Here is a 12725-nt window from a genome sequence, read left to right as displayed (position 1 = left end):
ATAAACGCCAACATGATACATCCCTCCGCCCCTTGCACAGAAATACAAATCTCTCAAAACCGGCGTGAAACTGAATGAGCTTTTTTCCACTTGTGAAACAGTCGCGAGCCAGTGTTTTGATAGCAATAACATATAAAGACGTTTCCTTTGTCTTTATTTTGGGTGACTGGCAATACTCTTGAGTTGGACACCAAAACAATTATGAACAGTATTCAGTAAACTGAGTACTAAATCATACAGGTAAGGTTTTATATATATATATATATATATATATATATATATGCCCCCGTTTTATGCCGCCCTGCCGTGTTTGTCCTGTCTAAGTGAGATATCTTCCACGTGCAATTGCGCATAGACAAGACACCACAATTTTTGATATAGCAGTCATGGAGAACCGGTTGGGATGGGAAATAAACCCAATGGATCCACAGGTGAGCGAGTTATTATTACAAACCTTGGCGTTTTACAACAAGCATTCATGAAGTTTTTCTAATCTTCTTAAAATTTGAACATATCACGTCTGTATAAGTATTCCAGAAGATTTTTCGTTGTAATTAGACGGCAGTGGTGTTGTTAAACAAAACAAACTTTGTTTCGTATAATTCGAAGACGTGCATGTGTTTCTGGACATTTTGTCATTTCTCTCTTAAACTGAGGAAATATAGGACCTTCATCTTTGCCAAAGACATTGTTTTGATCGTTATGCTTTTTCACTACAGTAACTATGACAGATCCCAAATACTACTTTAAACAACTAAATGATTTCAAATAAAGTATCAACGTTTCAATCTAGAGAAAAGATTTTTATTCAATGGACAATTACGTTTTACGTACAACTTGTTTATCAGTAAACTTTATCGAAGCAGGTTTTCTTCCGAGGTCGGTGTACGTGTAAAACTAATTTATACTACTATTTTGACCATTTCATGACTTCATCGGGAAATTATATTGAAATTTGTCAAATTGAATTATAATTTGTAAAGTTATAACAATGTACCAAGTTATCCATATTGACTTTCGAGGGCTGCTGTGTTATTAATTAGGTAAATTCCATATTAGCTTGTAATGCTACATTTACATGATATAATACATGCATATAACATATGAACTGCATTATTTGTGTGTGTATGCATGTGTGTGTGAGTGTGTGTGTGTGTGTGTGTGTGTGTGTGTGTGTGTGTGTGTGTGTGTGTCATTATTTTAGATTTATTGTTAATAATATTGATTTATTTATATATTTATTTTATTTATTTATTTATTTATTGGTTTGCTGGATTGAGGTCATTGGGGTGTAACAGTGACTTTACAGAGTGATAAAAATACAGCATAAAATGCATGTACATCCTAACTGCAATATTAAAATATATGGGATAAATAAATCCTTCGTTCTAGGTATTAAACTTGTAAACTTAGTTGGATGTTTTCCCTTCCCCTCCAATCTTTAGAGTTTACCGTAAAAACAATTCATGTTCTCTGTTTATTTTGATGGTACGAAGAAAAATATATTTCTACAAAATAAGAATACTAAAATAGAACGTGTATGAAAATACTGTCTGCAGTAATTCTAATAAAAGGTTGTGACTGTCTTGGTATAGATATTGGCTGTGGAATAGGCCTAGTACAGCGTGCTATTATTATTTTAAAATAAGGGGTTTTGTGGTTTTATTTTTGTTTCTTTTTAAAATGTAATTTTTTTTTTTTTTTTTTTTTTTTTGGTGTGTGTGTGTGTTGGGGGGGGGGGGGGTCGCTATACTATTTATTTAATCTCGAATATAGCTGCGCTAACCTGTTTTCATCTAAGATATCGTAAACTAATGTGAACAGGACTCACCCCTCAAATTCAAAAGGGAAGAAATATGGATAACAGCCTATCGAAACTCATGATTGATAACTTTAAATACATTTATCAGTTTACAAAATGTACTTGACTCGACAAATATCATTCCTCTTTTCTGCTGTAGTGATAAATTGGTTAAAAACATAAAATAATTAAGCTTTACACGCTTAAACTGAACCCGGAAGAGAAAACTTCGGCAAAGAATTATACGGTAACACGTAACTTTGCGTTTAATTAAATAGTGCTTCTATCCGGAAAGTCTTAAAGTACCTGTCCTAAATATTTATTTTAAATCATTAAAGGGACATTCCTGAGTTTGCTGCAATTTTAAAGATGTTATCGACTAACAGATACTTTATAACAACTGTAATTACATATTAATTTTTTTTTTCTCCATAAAATGTTACTGGTTTTGTATATTAAAACGTGTTTCTGATCGTTCTAATATTTGTACTAGGTTAAATTTCATTTTATTTCCTAAAATATATTTTTTTTCGTACGTACGAAATTATTGGAAGACAAAATCCAGTTTCGGCTTCTTACAAATATTAAGACGACCAGAAACACATTGAATATACATACACTGATATTCTAAATAAGAAAATATGTTTAATATGTAAGTTTAATCGTAGAAATATTTCATTAGTCGGAAACATCTTACAATGCAGCAAACTCAGTAATGTCCCTTTAAGTGTGCCAAAGTCATATTTTGTGATTTGTAATAGTCATTATATTGAAGAACAACACCGAATGTTTGATTGCCTAGCTGTGCTATCCTAGAATGCATTTTATTTCGCCGGGTCCTCATTGCGCATAGACAAGACACCACGATTTTTGATATAGCAGTCGTGGAGAACCGGTTGGGATGGGAAATAAAGCCAATGGATCCACAAGTGAGCGTGCTATTATTACACACCTTGGCGTTTTACAATAAGCATTCATGAAGTCAAATAATCAAATGAATACTGGGTTTTTTCTAATCTTATTAAAATTCGAACATTTTTCGTTTATTAAAATTCGAACATTTTTCGTTTTAATTATTGGTATAATTAGACTCCAGTGGTGTCGTTAAACAAAACAAACTGTTTTTGTATAATTAGAAGACGTACCTGTTTTTCTGGACTTTTTGCCATCTCTCTCTTAAACTGAGCAATTATAGGACTTTATTCTCTGCCAAAGATTGCAATTAATGAAGAAATGTTTTAATATGTCTACTATTTATTCCTAGCCTGCTAACCAATTAATTCCGTTTACGTATTTGAACCTTACACGGCAGAGCTTACTTAAAACCAAGTGATTACAGAATGAGGAAACAGAAAGCAATTTTGATAGCCTTGACACACGCTGGCTGTTTTTGTGCCCTTATTTGGATACAAGGTTAGGACCATACCAAGCTTAAACATGCTAGGGGGAGATATAAAAGAATCAAGCACTGTAAATCTCCGTTCATCCGTTAACACTACCCACCTCAGGTACACATATATATCGCGGGGGGGGGGGGGGGGGGGGACGTAGCCCAGTGGTAGAGCGTCAGCTTGAAGTGCGGTCGGTCTAGGATCAATCCCCGTCGGTGGACCCACTGGGCTATTTCTCGTTCCAGATAGTGCTCCACAACTGGTGTAACAGATGCTGTGGTATGTACTATCCTGTATGTGGGATGGTGCATATAAAAGATCCTTTGCTGCTAATCGAAAAGATTAGCCCACGAAGTGGAGACAGCGGGTTTCTTCTCTCAATATCTGTGTGGTCCTTAACCATATGTCTGACGTCATATAACCGTAAATAATATCTGTTGAGTGCGTCGTTAAATAAAACATTTCCTTTATATATGTCACGGGTTACGAATATCTACTTCCCGGTACTAATTCATTGCACCAATACAATCATCATGTTTGTCTGTGTGTGTAGTTAAAGGGTAACGACGAGCCGACACTGTATCACAGTACACATATTAATACTACGAATTCATGTGGCTGATTGCACGATGGGTATTAATGATAAATACAATAATAATATAAATAACATAATTAGTCCATGAATTCAGACCCCAAATTTGACCAATTTGTACCATTCGAAGGCACCAAACGTAACTATGTTTGTTTTGTCAACATTCAACAGGAATTCCAATTAAACCATTCCCAACCATTGCTACATCATTTTAATCCAAGACGATGACCACTGTAGCAGCTAGAACAAAAAAATCACAATTTATCGCATTTTTCACCTACCAGTAGTTCACAATGCCAACCTTGTTTTTATTATTTCCAGTTTCTGTCTCTATATAACTGATGGACCTAATTGATGTATACTTTATCACTGCATATTGTCGATCAAGATCATTTATGTCGCAAACTGAAACGATTTTTTATAATCATTTGCTTCAAAAACAAAAGCTTTGCCATGGACCCCAGGCTAATCAAATTATTTAAACAGACACTTTTTATTTTAAAAAATGTCTTTTTCAATTTGTCTTTTAATATATTTTGAAGGGCTTTAATACAAATCTAGATTTTGGGGGATTTCCTTTACCTGCAATTCCAAATGTTACCTTTAGGACTGTGTTCACTGTTCGACAATTTTCTAGACTTCAGTAACACTTGTAACAAATGTCTCTAACGTGTCTAGCTGAACATAATAAAAATGACTACTGTCTGAATCAATATATTTTATTTTATATAAAAACGACTTGGCTGTTAATATTCCATGTACAATTCTATACTAAACCCACAAGAAGGATGAGTATTTTAAAACTATGAATGGTAAGTTATAATATTGTTTCTACTTCTGTTAACAAAACATGTAACCCAATTTAGTGTAGTTTATTTGTGAAGTAGGACTGCAGTATTTTTATTAATAATTTATATTTCTTTTGGATCTTTAAAAAACATTCTTAAATTTCAAGGGGAAATTGGATTATTATAAGTAAAAATATTTTATAAGTTTTTATGTTGCGTATAAATGTTTTGATAGCTTTTATTAAAGCGATATACTCGACAACAAAACATTAACATTACATTTGATCTAAAACATGTTAAAGTTCATAACCTGTCCATTTTCATCAAGTCTTGTATAAACCATAATACGTTTTCAATATAATGTTTATATAATATACGTTTGTGATCTTTAATTATATAACTATTAAACTAATTATATTCGTGCTCATAATTTCGTCATTATTTGTTCAATATTGTTTTGTTGAATATTTATCCAACTATGTAATACATTTTTTCCAATTAAGGTTCTTTTTGGGTTTGTTTTTGTGGAGGGTTGTTGTTGTTTTTGTTTTTGTGGGGGGGGGTGGTTGAGGGGAGGAGGGGGTTGGTATCAATAACATAGTCTCCATATTTCAACCTATCTTCGGTCTTTAATCTTGTTACTTCCTGGTTTAAATTTCGAATTTGAAGAAACGTTTTTTTTTAACCATGTCGCTTTTAATATGCAATAACTTGTCATGCCGTTATCTACGTTAGGGTCACCTTTCATAAAGTTTACCTTCGATATTTTACCATCTATATGGTCGAAATACATAATCTGAAGCTGTGAAAGTGTACACAAAACCCCTCTCAATAAGTGGCCTATTATGGAATCGCCCACTAGTTTACCAAATGCTAATTCAACTCTGCATGGATAATGGTTTTGTCATTCAGATTTGGACACGAAATGGCGCGTAACATGTTAGAACACGATCATTTGTCTGGTATAGAGAGATTTGTGTTGTAGCCATACCACGTATATCATTAACTGATACAATGTGTTTTATCTTTACAATAAATATAGTTAAAGTTTGTTTTGGCTTATCTTGACAGCGATGATAGACGGCTTTGTAGAAGCCTTCGTGTCGGTTCGAATTAACAGATTAAAATTAGGTTAATTATTTACGTTACAGGATAGTAACTGTTGTTCGTCTACAATGCTTACCAACAACAGCATTTTCTTTCGTTAAATTTATTCTCAACGTGTCGTTAAATAAACTAAAACAAGAAGAAGAAGTGTCAGGTGTTTAGCTAAAAAAATGGGGGACTCCCACTCTGTTAGAGATAGATCTAAACCTGCCCAAGAAGGGGTTCATTGGAAATTTAAACGGTTGTGTTGACATACCCCCAGGATTGTTCAAACAATGGTAACACCGGCTGCACATGAATGATGAGCATATTATGTCCCACAAGCGCAGTTTAACAATAAGATATTTTTTTATTAGCACTATCCCACAGACAAGTTAGTACATATCATGGCTTTTATTACACCAGGGACTGGGATCGATTCTAAAGTTTCTTTTGTTTAATAACACGACTACAGCACATTCATGTATTAATCATCGGCTATGGGATGTCAAACAGTTGGTAATTTTGATATATAGCCTTAGGAAACCCGTTTAATTTGTCCATTATTAGCAAGGGATATTATATATGCATCATCCCATAAACAGAATATCACATGCAATGACCTTTGATATACTGGTTTATTTCCATTTAAATGCTGAAAATCATCTGTTTCCAAAAATGTTTTTAAGAACAAATTGAAATAGGGTTAAGCGTCAGAAATTGCTTTAGTCAGTGATACATTATGTTGGTAAATAGTTTCTAAATGTGTATCATAAAACGTTTTGAAAGCCTTCAAGAGTATTTACATGTTATAACCCTGAAGAAACAACTGCTGTGCCAAAATGATATGGTGTGTTTGAAATCGGCATATAATGAGCACACAGCCAACTCAGAGATGCTCACTGGCCAACACCGAAAAACACAGAAGAAATTTTTTATGGAGACCAGGAATCCCTCCTTGTCACTGTGAGATTCATCCTGGCAACAAACTTCTCTCTGTGGTATCATTACAAGAAGGAACAAAAAGAAGAAGATGAGCACACAGATACCAAAATCTGCATTGGAAACCGTTTTTGGAAAGCTGAAGTTATTCACTTTGTTATACAGGTACGTTATGAAGCCAGTGTACAGAATCATAGTATGTCTTTCAGAATCATAGTATGTTACCAAATATGCAATCCTAAAACAGTCAGCTTCCTTGTTGACCAAACTTTCATCAAATTTTGTATTTGTTTGATTTTAGAAACAAAATTGCATGTTACTATTTCTTCCAAATTCATTTGTAAAATTAATACCAAGTAACGCAATTTTATTACATTGGTTTGCACCCCATTATAATTTTCAATGTGTATGATGGTAGATTTCTTTACTCTTTTTTTTTATACAAATCAGGGTTTTTGCAAGAGGATAAAATGGGTATGCCACCATACCCATTTTTTCAGATTTATTTCTTTTAAAGTTGACATTTTAACACAGTTCATGACTCTTATCACTCTTATCATTACTGTATAATTTTCTTAACCCTAACCCTAAATCTGACCCATTTTTTTTTTCGTTCTTCATACTTTTAGAGCTTTTGTTCCTTCATTTGTTAGCTTATTAAAATTGTAATTGAAAAATGTCTGCACCATGTTAGTATTTCGTTGTTTACTTGCTACAGAATATAACTTTTGGTAAAAACATTTGCTTTCTGTTTGAATATCTTTTTGGTCTGTTATTACTGTGCCGTTGTTTAATTCTATCCATGTTACGGAAATATTTTGCCTGGCTCGAATGCAATGCCCTTTGTGTTTTTCTCTTCTCAAATCTAATATTTCCTGCTTTTTTCTTCTAATACTTAAAGTTTGTGTTATATTATTATCGTCTAGATCTTTAATATCTTCACATAGTTTAGTTTCTAACTCATTTTCAAAAAGCATTATACGTCGAATAGGATATTGCTTTACCCTTTATTTCCATCAATAGTGTTTAAAAAAAATAGTTTTCCATTTATTACAAGCTGTATTTCGTCTTTTGGAAGAAGCTTGATATTTTTTTAATTATAAACTCAAACTGCATTTTGAAGAGTTACATTATTTAAAATATCCTTAATAATATTTATATGGTCTTTGTCCGTCAACAGTGAATTATTAAAATTCAATAGGCCTTTGTATTTAACTTTAAAAAACAATATTACACCCGAATGGTCCGACCCATAGCTGTTAACGCAATATAATAATTTATTCGCCGTAAACATACAGTTCATAGGCACACACATACATTATTCATAAAATAAATATATATCACATAATTATACATACATATAATACATTATCCATAGTTTATGACATAATTATACATACACATAATACATTATCCATAATCCACCATATAGTTATATATCACATAATAATACATTGCATTACATTGTGGAGAGTGATACGTAGATCTATTATAAATATAAATTATCTTTTTCTCTGAGTTGTTGCTGCTAATAAATATTTACATAATCTTGTTAACTGCTTTACGTTATTAATGGACAGTAATTTTATTAATTTAAATAAAAGATGGTCGGGTATAATAATATGGTTTAATATATCTACATTTTCAACATACAGCATTAAATTATTTGAAATAAGAAAAAATATATAATCTAGAAAGTTTTACTGGGTTCAGTTTCTTTAATGCGTATCTTCTTAGTACAGGGTCTTTCAAATCAAGAGCTTCCTTGTGATCTAACAGTTTTTCTCGTGCTTTAGGATGGTTATTATGTAGAGAGTTTTGTGTGTGTAGATCTTGATTAAGTACTAAATTAAAGTCACCGCATATTATGTATTGATTATTTTGAAACTGTTCTATATCTTGAAACATATTTTAAACGAAACTCGGATTATCTTTGTTTGGTCTGTATATATTTATTAGTGTTATTCATTCTTTGTTTATCGTAATATCCAATATAATAAAATTTCCTGGATTAACAGTTTTCATTTTGTATTAAAATGTATTCTTACACACCCATTGTAAACAATCTTGAAATTCAATATGGCCGCCATTTTAATACATTTATCTTATATCTCAACTCCATGTTAATGGAGAAGCACAATTTTGTTGTCTAGCTGTATATTTCAGTGGTCAATGAATCTAATTCTTTAGATTTATAGTCATCCAATTATGGCAAACATCTTAAACTTCAAAATGGCAGCCATATGGAAATTCAAAATGGCCCACAATGTAATCATTTGGCAAATACCTTTTTTCCTAGTCTACATACAAATGCAACTTTTGTGTTCATTAGTACATGTTTAGGTCAAATAATGATAATAATGCAATACTAATGACAAACTAATGAAATAAAGGAACACACCATCTGTAAATTATAATGCATAATGGCATATTAGGCATCTATTTCATCTGTAATAGTATGCATATTGCAGCAGTCCTCATCAGTTTCACGCTTGTAACGCTCTGTACATTGAAGGTTATGTCGCTTACACTAAATTACAGTACATCTATCTGAACACTTACTGACACTACAGTTGCATCTGATCAGTTTTACCACAGCTTCTGGTGCAGCTTGCACCTCCAACAGCAGTCACAACATTGACTCATAAATATATCAACCTCCTTGACCCAACCAAGTTTACATGGATCAAGAATATCCAGATGTAGCATGAAATCTTGATCTCAGAAATGTGCTTCGAGATGTGCTCCCATACCCCAGAGGTAGGTGACAGTGTTTCCATACTTTGGTTTGGTGATGATCTCTTGAACTTCTTTCATATCAGAGTAGCTGCATCATTTGTAGAAATGACCCTTGTGCTTGGTTCCATGCATTAAAATCTTCACATTTTTACTGACATCTTTGTATGGTTCATCACCGATTCCAACCTGACTGGTGTTATTTATCTGTGGAGCTTTCTTGAATACATTGAATTCTCTTCACTGATGTCCACCATCACCAATTGTCGTGTCATGTCATATTCATGCTGTATCTGGCAATCCGAGTCTATCTCTGGATACAGTTCATTATACAATGTTTGCAGGTTAATTGGTTGTCATTTACATATAATTATTCGTGTAACCTCATGGTGATAAAAACCCAACAGGCTGTGTCTTTGATGTAGAAATCCACCTCAGTTCCTGGCCCGATTACTTCGTATGAGGAACCATGAGCATGTCTGCTTCTGTTTGTGCGCTGACACCTGTGGTAGGATGGTATTTTAGTTCATACTTTGTTGTGTTTGTGACTGTAACTAGCGTTTTACATCAGTAAATAACTTTATATGCCAGATGTATTATCAGATGATCATTTGTATATCTAATTGATGTCATAGCTAGGAGTAGGCTTTCGGATGTGTCACATCATGGCCTGCAATAGGTTTCGATGTCGTAGCGCTCAGATAGCTTCGAAAATCTGTTGGTGGAAATATCTAATGTCATCTTTCATAAATATTATTGTGTTAAAAAATAAATCTTACACCCATGTAACCATCTAATAGTGAACCAAAGCATGCAGGAAATGCTTCTGATCACTGACAACAGATATGGCAGATTAGAAGTGAAATTCTGCACCAGACACAGACAGCTCTTATCCTGAGAAGATCACACACACTGATCCCACTAATTATCGGTACAGAAGTAAGTCACAACCAGATTGTGACGGTACATGCTCTTAATTTTGTTTTCGCCTGTGGCGATATTAATTGTTCTAGAGGACCGTGTACAGTTCCAAATGCACTTAGCCAGATGGGCAACTTGTTACGTAATACTTCTGCGCGACGGTCCTCGAGCTGTACGCCTAATACACACCCAGAGCAGGTGTGGAGGCCATGTGGCTAGTAGTTACGTAATATCTCCGGTAGTGCTGTTTATGGCCAGGGGATTGCTCGCGGAATGGCGACAGCCAGTCTGACGATCAGAGAAAATATACCGACTCTGGTCGTGGTGGAAACTCACATGATAAGATTCGGTGCCGCGATGTTCCCCCAAGCGATATTCGATTTATAATAAATAGCTAGTGTTTTAGAGGTATCAGGAGAAGCAAAAAGGAAGGCTCCAGAGGATCGCTGTCCGTCCACTGAACGATCTATATTAGTTCAGACGGGACTTTGGTAAATATATATTTTCTGCTCTGTGTATAACCTTGATGTGATTGATGTGACTTTAAATATTTTAATACTGTATTATACCAATATTATTTAGACGGTGCTGCCGGTCATCTGACGCAGTATTCTGTAGGCTCACCGTTCTGATATATATATATAAAGCTTAGCCAGTCATCCTAGAGGACCTAGGTAAACTGTAGGTTATTGTCTTTATTGTGATAGGTACCAGTATTAATTCTGTGTTACAAGGTTACTGAATGAGTAGTTAGGGTTAATTAAAAATTAACCAGTTAGGAATAGAGCTGTAATTCCTTTATTAATTAAGTTCCCCTGGAAGCGTTTCTCAATTATCAAACGTGTGGGTGTTGTGTCACGGTGAAGTGATTAGCATATTGTGTAAACTAGACACCTAGAGATTAACTAATTAAGTGATCAGTTCTGGGTTGTTATTATTGTTGTTATTAATTAACTACTGCGGCAGTACATTGGTCTGCGTAGGTTAATACAGATTCCAAAGTGTATTGTGTTTTTGTTGTGTTTTCTAGTGAACTAAACGTGCTATAATAAATATACTTTATATAAGATCGTATCTCTGATCATACCTAGACGAGCCATACTCGGGTAAATACCGCCCGTTACAGAGAGATCTAATAGATATACAGTTAGGAGAGATATTTGGACAATCGTGTTTTATTCAGTTACGGGTATTATAGAATCCCCGTGACACAGATCAACATGCAACTAACTGATGATGAACTGAGTTTAGAAAGAACCTCAACATTACCAGGGTTGCATGTAGTAGCTGGATGTGACACAAATGTTATTGAATGTATTCGGGAAAGCTCCACTGGCTATATCTGAAGCTCTTAGCCAGCTTGGAATTACTGATGAACCATACAAAAGCTCAAGGGTCATTTGTACAACTGATGCAGCTATTCTGAGAGGAAAGACGTTCAAGACACCATTAATAACAGCATGCCCAGCATATATCCAAGCAAATATCCTAGCTTAGGATTCCATGCTACAGCCAGAGATCTAGACCCATGGTTGGATCAGGGAGGAGGATATATTTGTAAATGTGGTTGAAGGTGCAAGCTGCACCAGAGGTGGTGATAGAGTTGATCAGATGCAACTGTGGTGTCAGTAAGTGTTCAGGTAGATGAACCTGTTAGGAATACAACCTGCAATGTACAGAACTCTACAAGTGGTGATGGTTGCTGCAATACACGTGCCATTACAGACGAAGTAGATGCCTAATCAGGGGTCACAATGGAATATAATTATTTTTAGTCAATTTTCAGACATATGTATGTAGGATATTTCTTTAGAAATTATTAAAAAGTGGCTAATTTAAACATTCTATAAGCCCGATGCTAAATGTTGTAGCCACTTTGTATTTAAAAAAAATTAGCAATTGGCTAATTTTACATCAATAGGGTAAGCCCGGCTAATGTGCCATTGTGAATTACAGTTTACAATTGGTATGTTCCTCTATTTTATTAGTTTAAAATCTCGATAATGAAAGTCATTAGTAATGCAATATTTTAATTATTTGACATAAAATGTATGTGGACTAGGAGGAAAAGTATTTGTCAAATGATAAAATTGGTAGCTATTTTTAAAATTTTCATATGGCTGCCATTTTGAATTTTAATGTGGTTCCATGACTGGAGGATGGTTATTAAAATGTCACCCTTTATTTCATTGATCCTAGAAATGTACAGACAAAAATAATTGTGCTTCTGCCTTAACCGGAAGCTAAGATATATGAAAAATGCATTAAAATGGTGGCCATTTTGAATTTCATCATGGTTGCCACGATTGGATGACTATAAAAATGTTGTCAATAAATACATGACTACATAAATGTACATATAGACAAAAAATATTGTGTTTCTATGTTATCCGAGAGTTGAGATATATGGAAAAATATATTAAAATGGTGGCCATTTTGAATTTCAAGATGGATCCTTAGGTCAGACA

This window comes from Gigantopelta aegis, chromosome 3, assembly GCF_016097555.1.
Source record: "Gigantopelta aegis isolate Gae_Host chromosome 3, Gae_host_genome, whole genome shotgun sequence".
Lineage (NCBI taxonomy): Eukaryota > Metazoa > Mollusca > Gastropoda > Neomphalida > Peltospiridae > Gigantopelta > Gigantopelta aegis.
The sequence above is the reverse complement of the archived record's forward strand: the minus strand, read 5'-3'. Positions refer to the sequence as shown.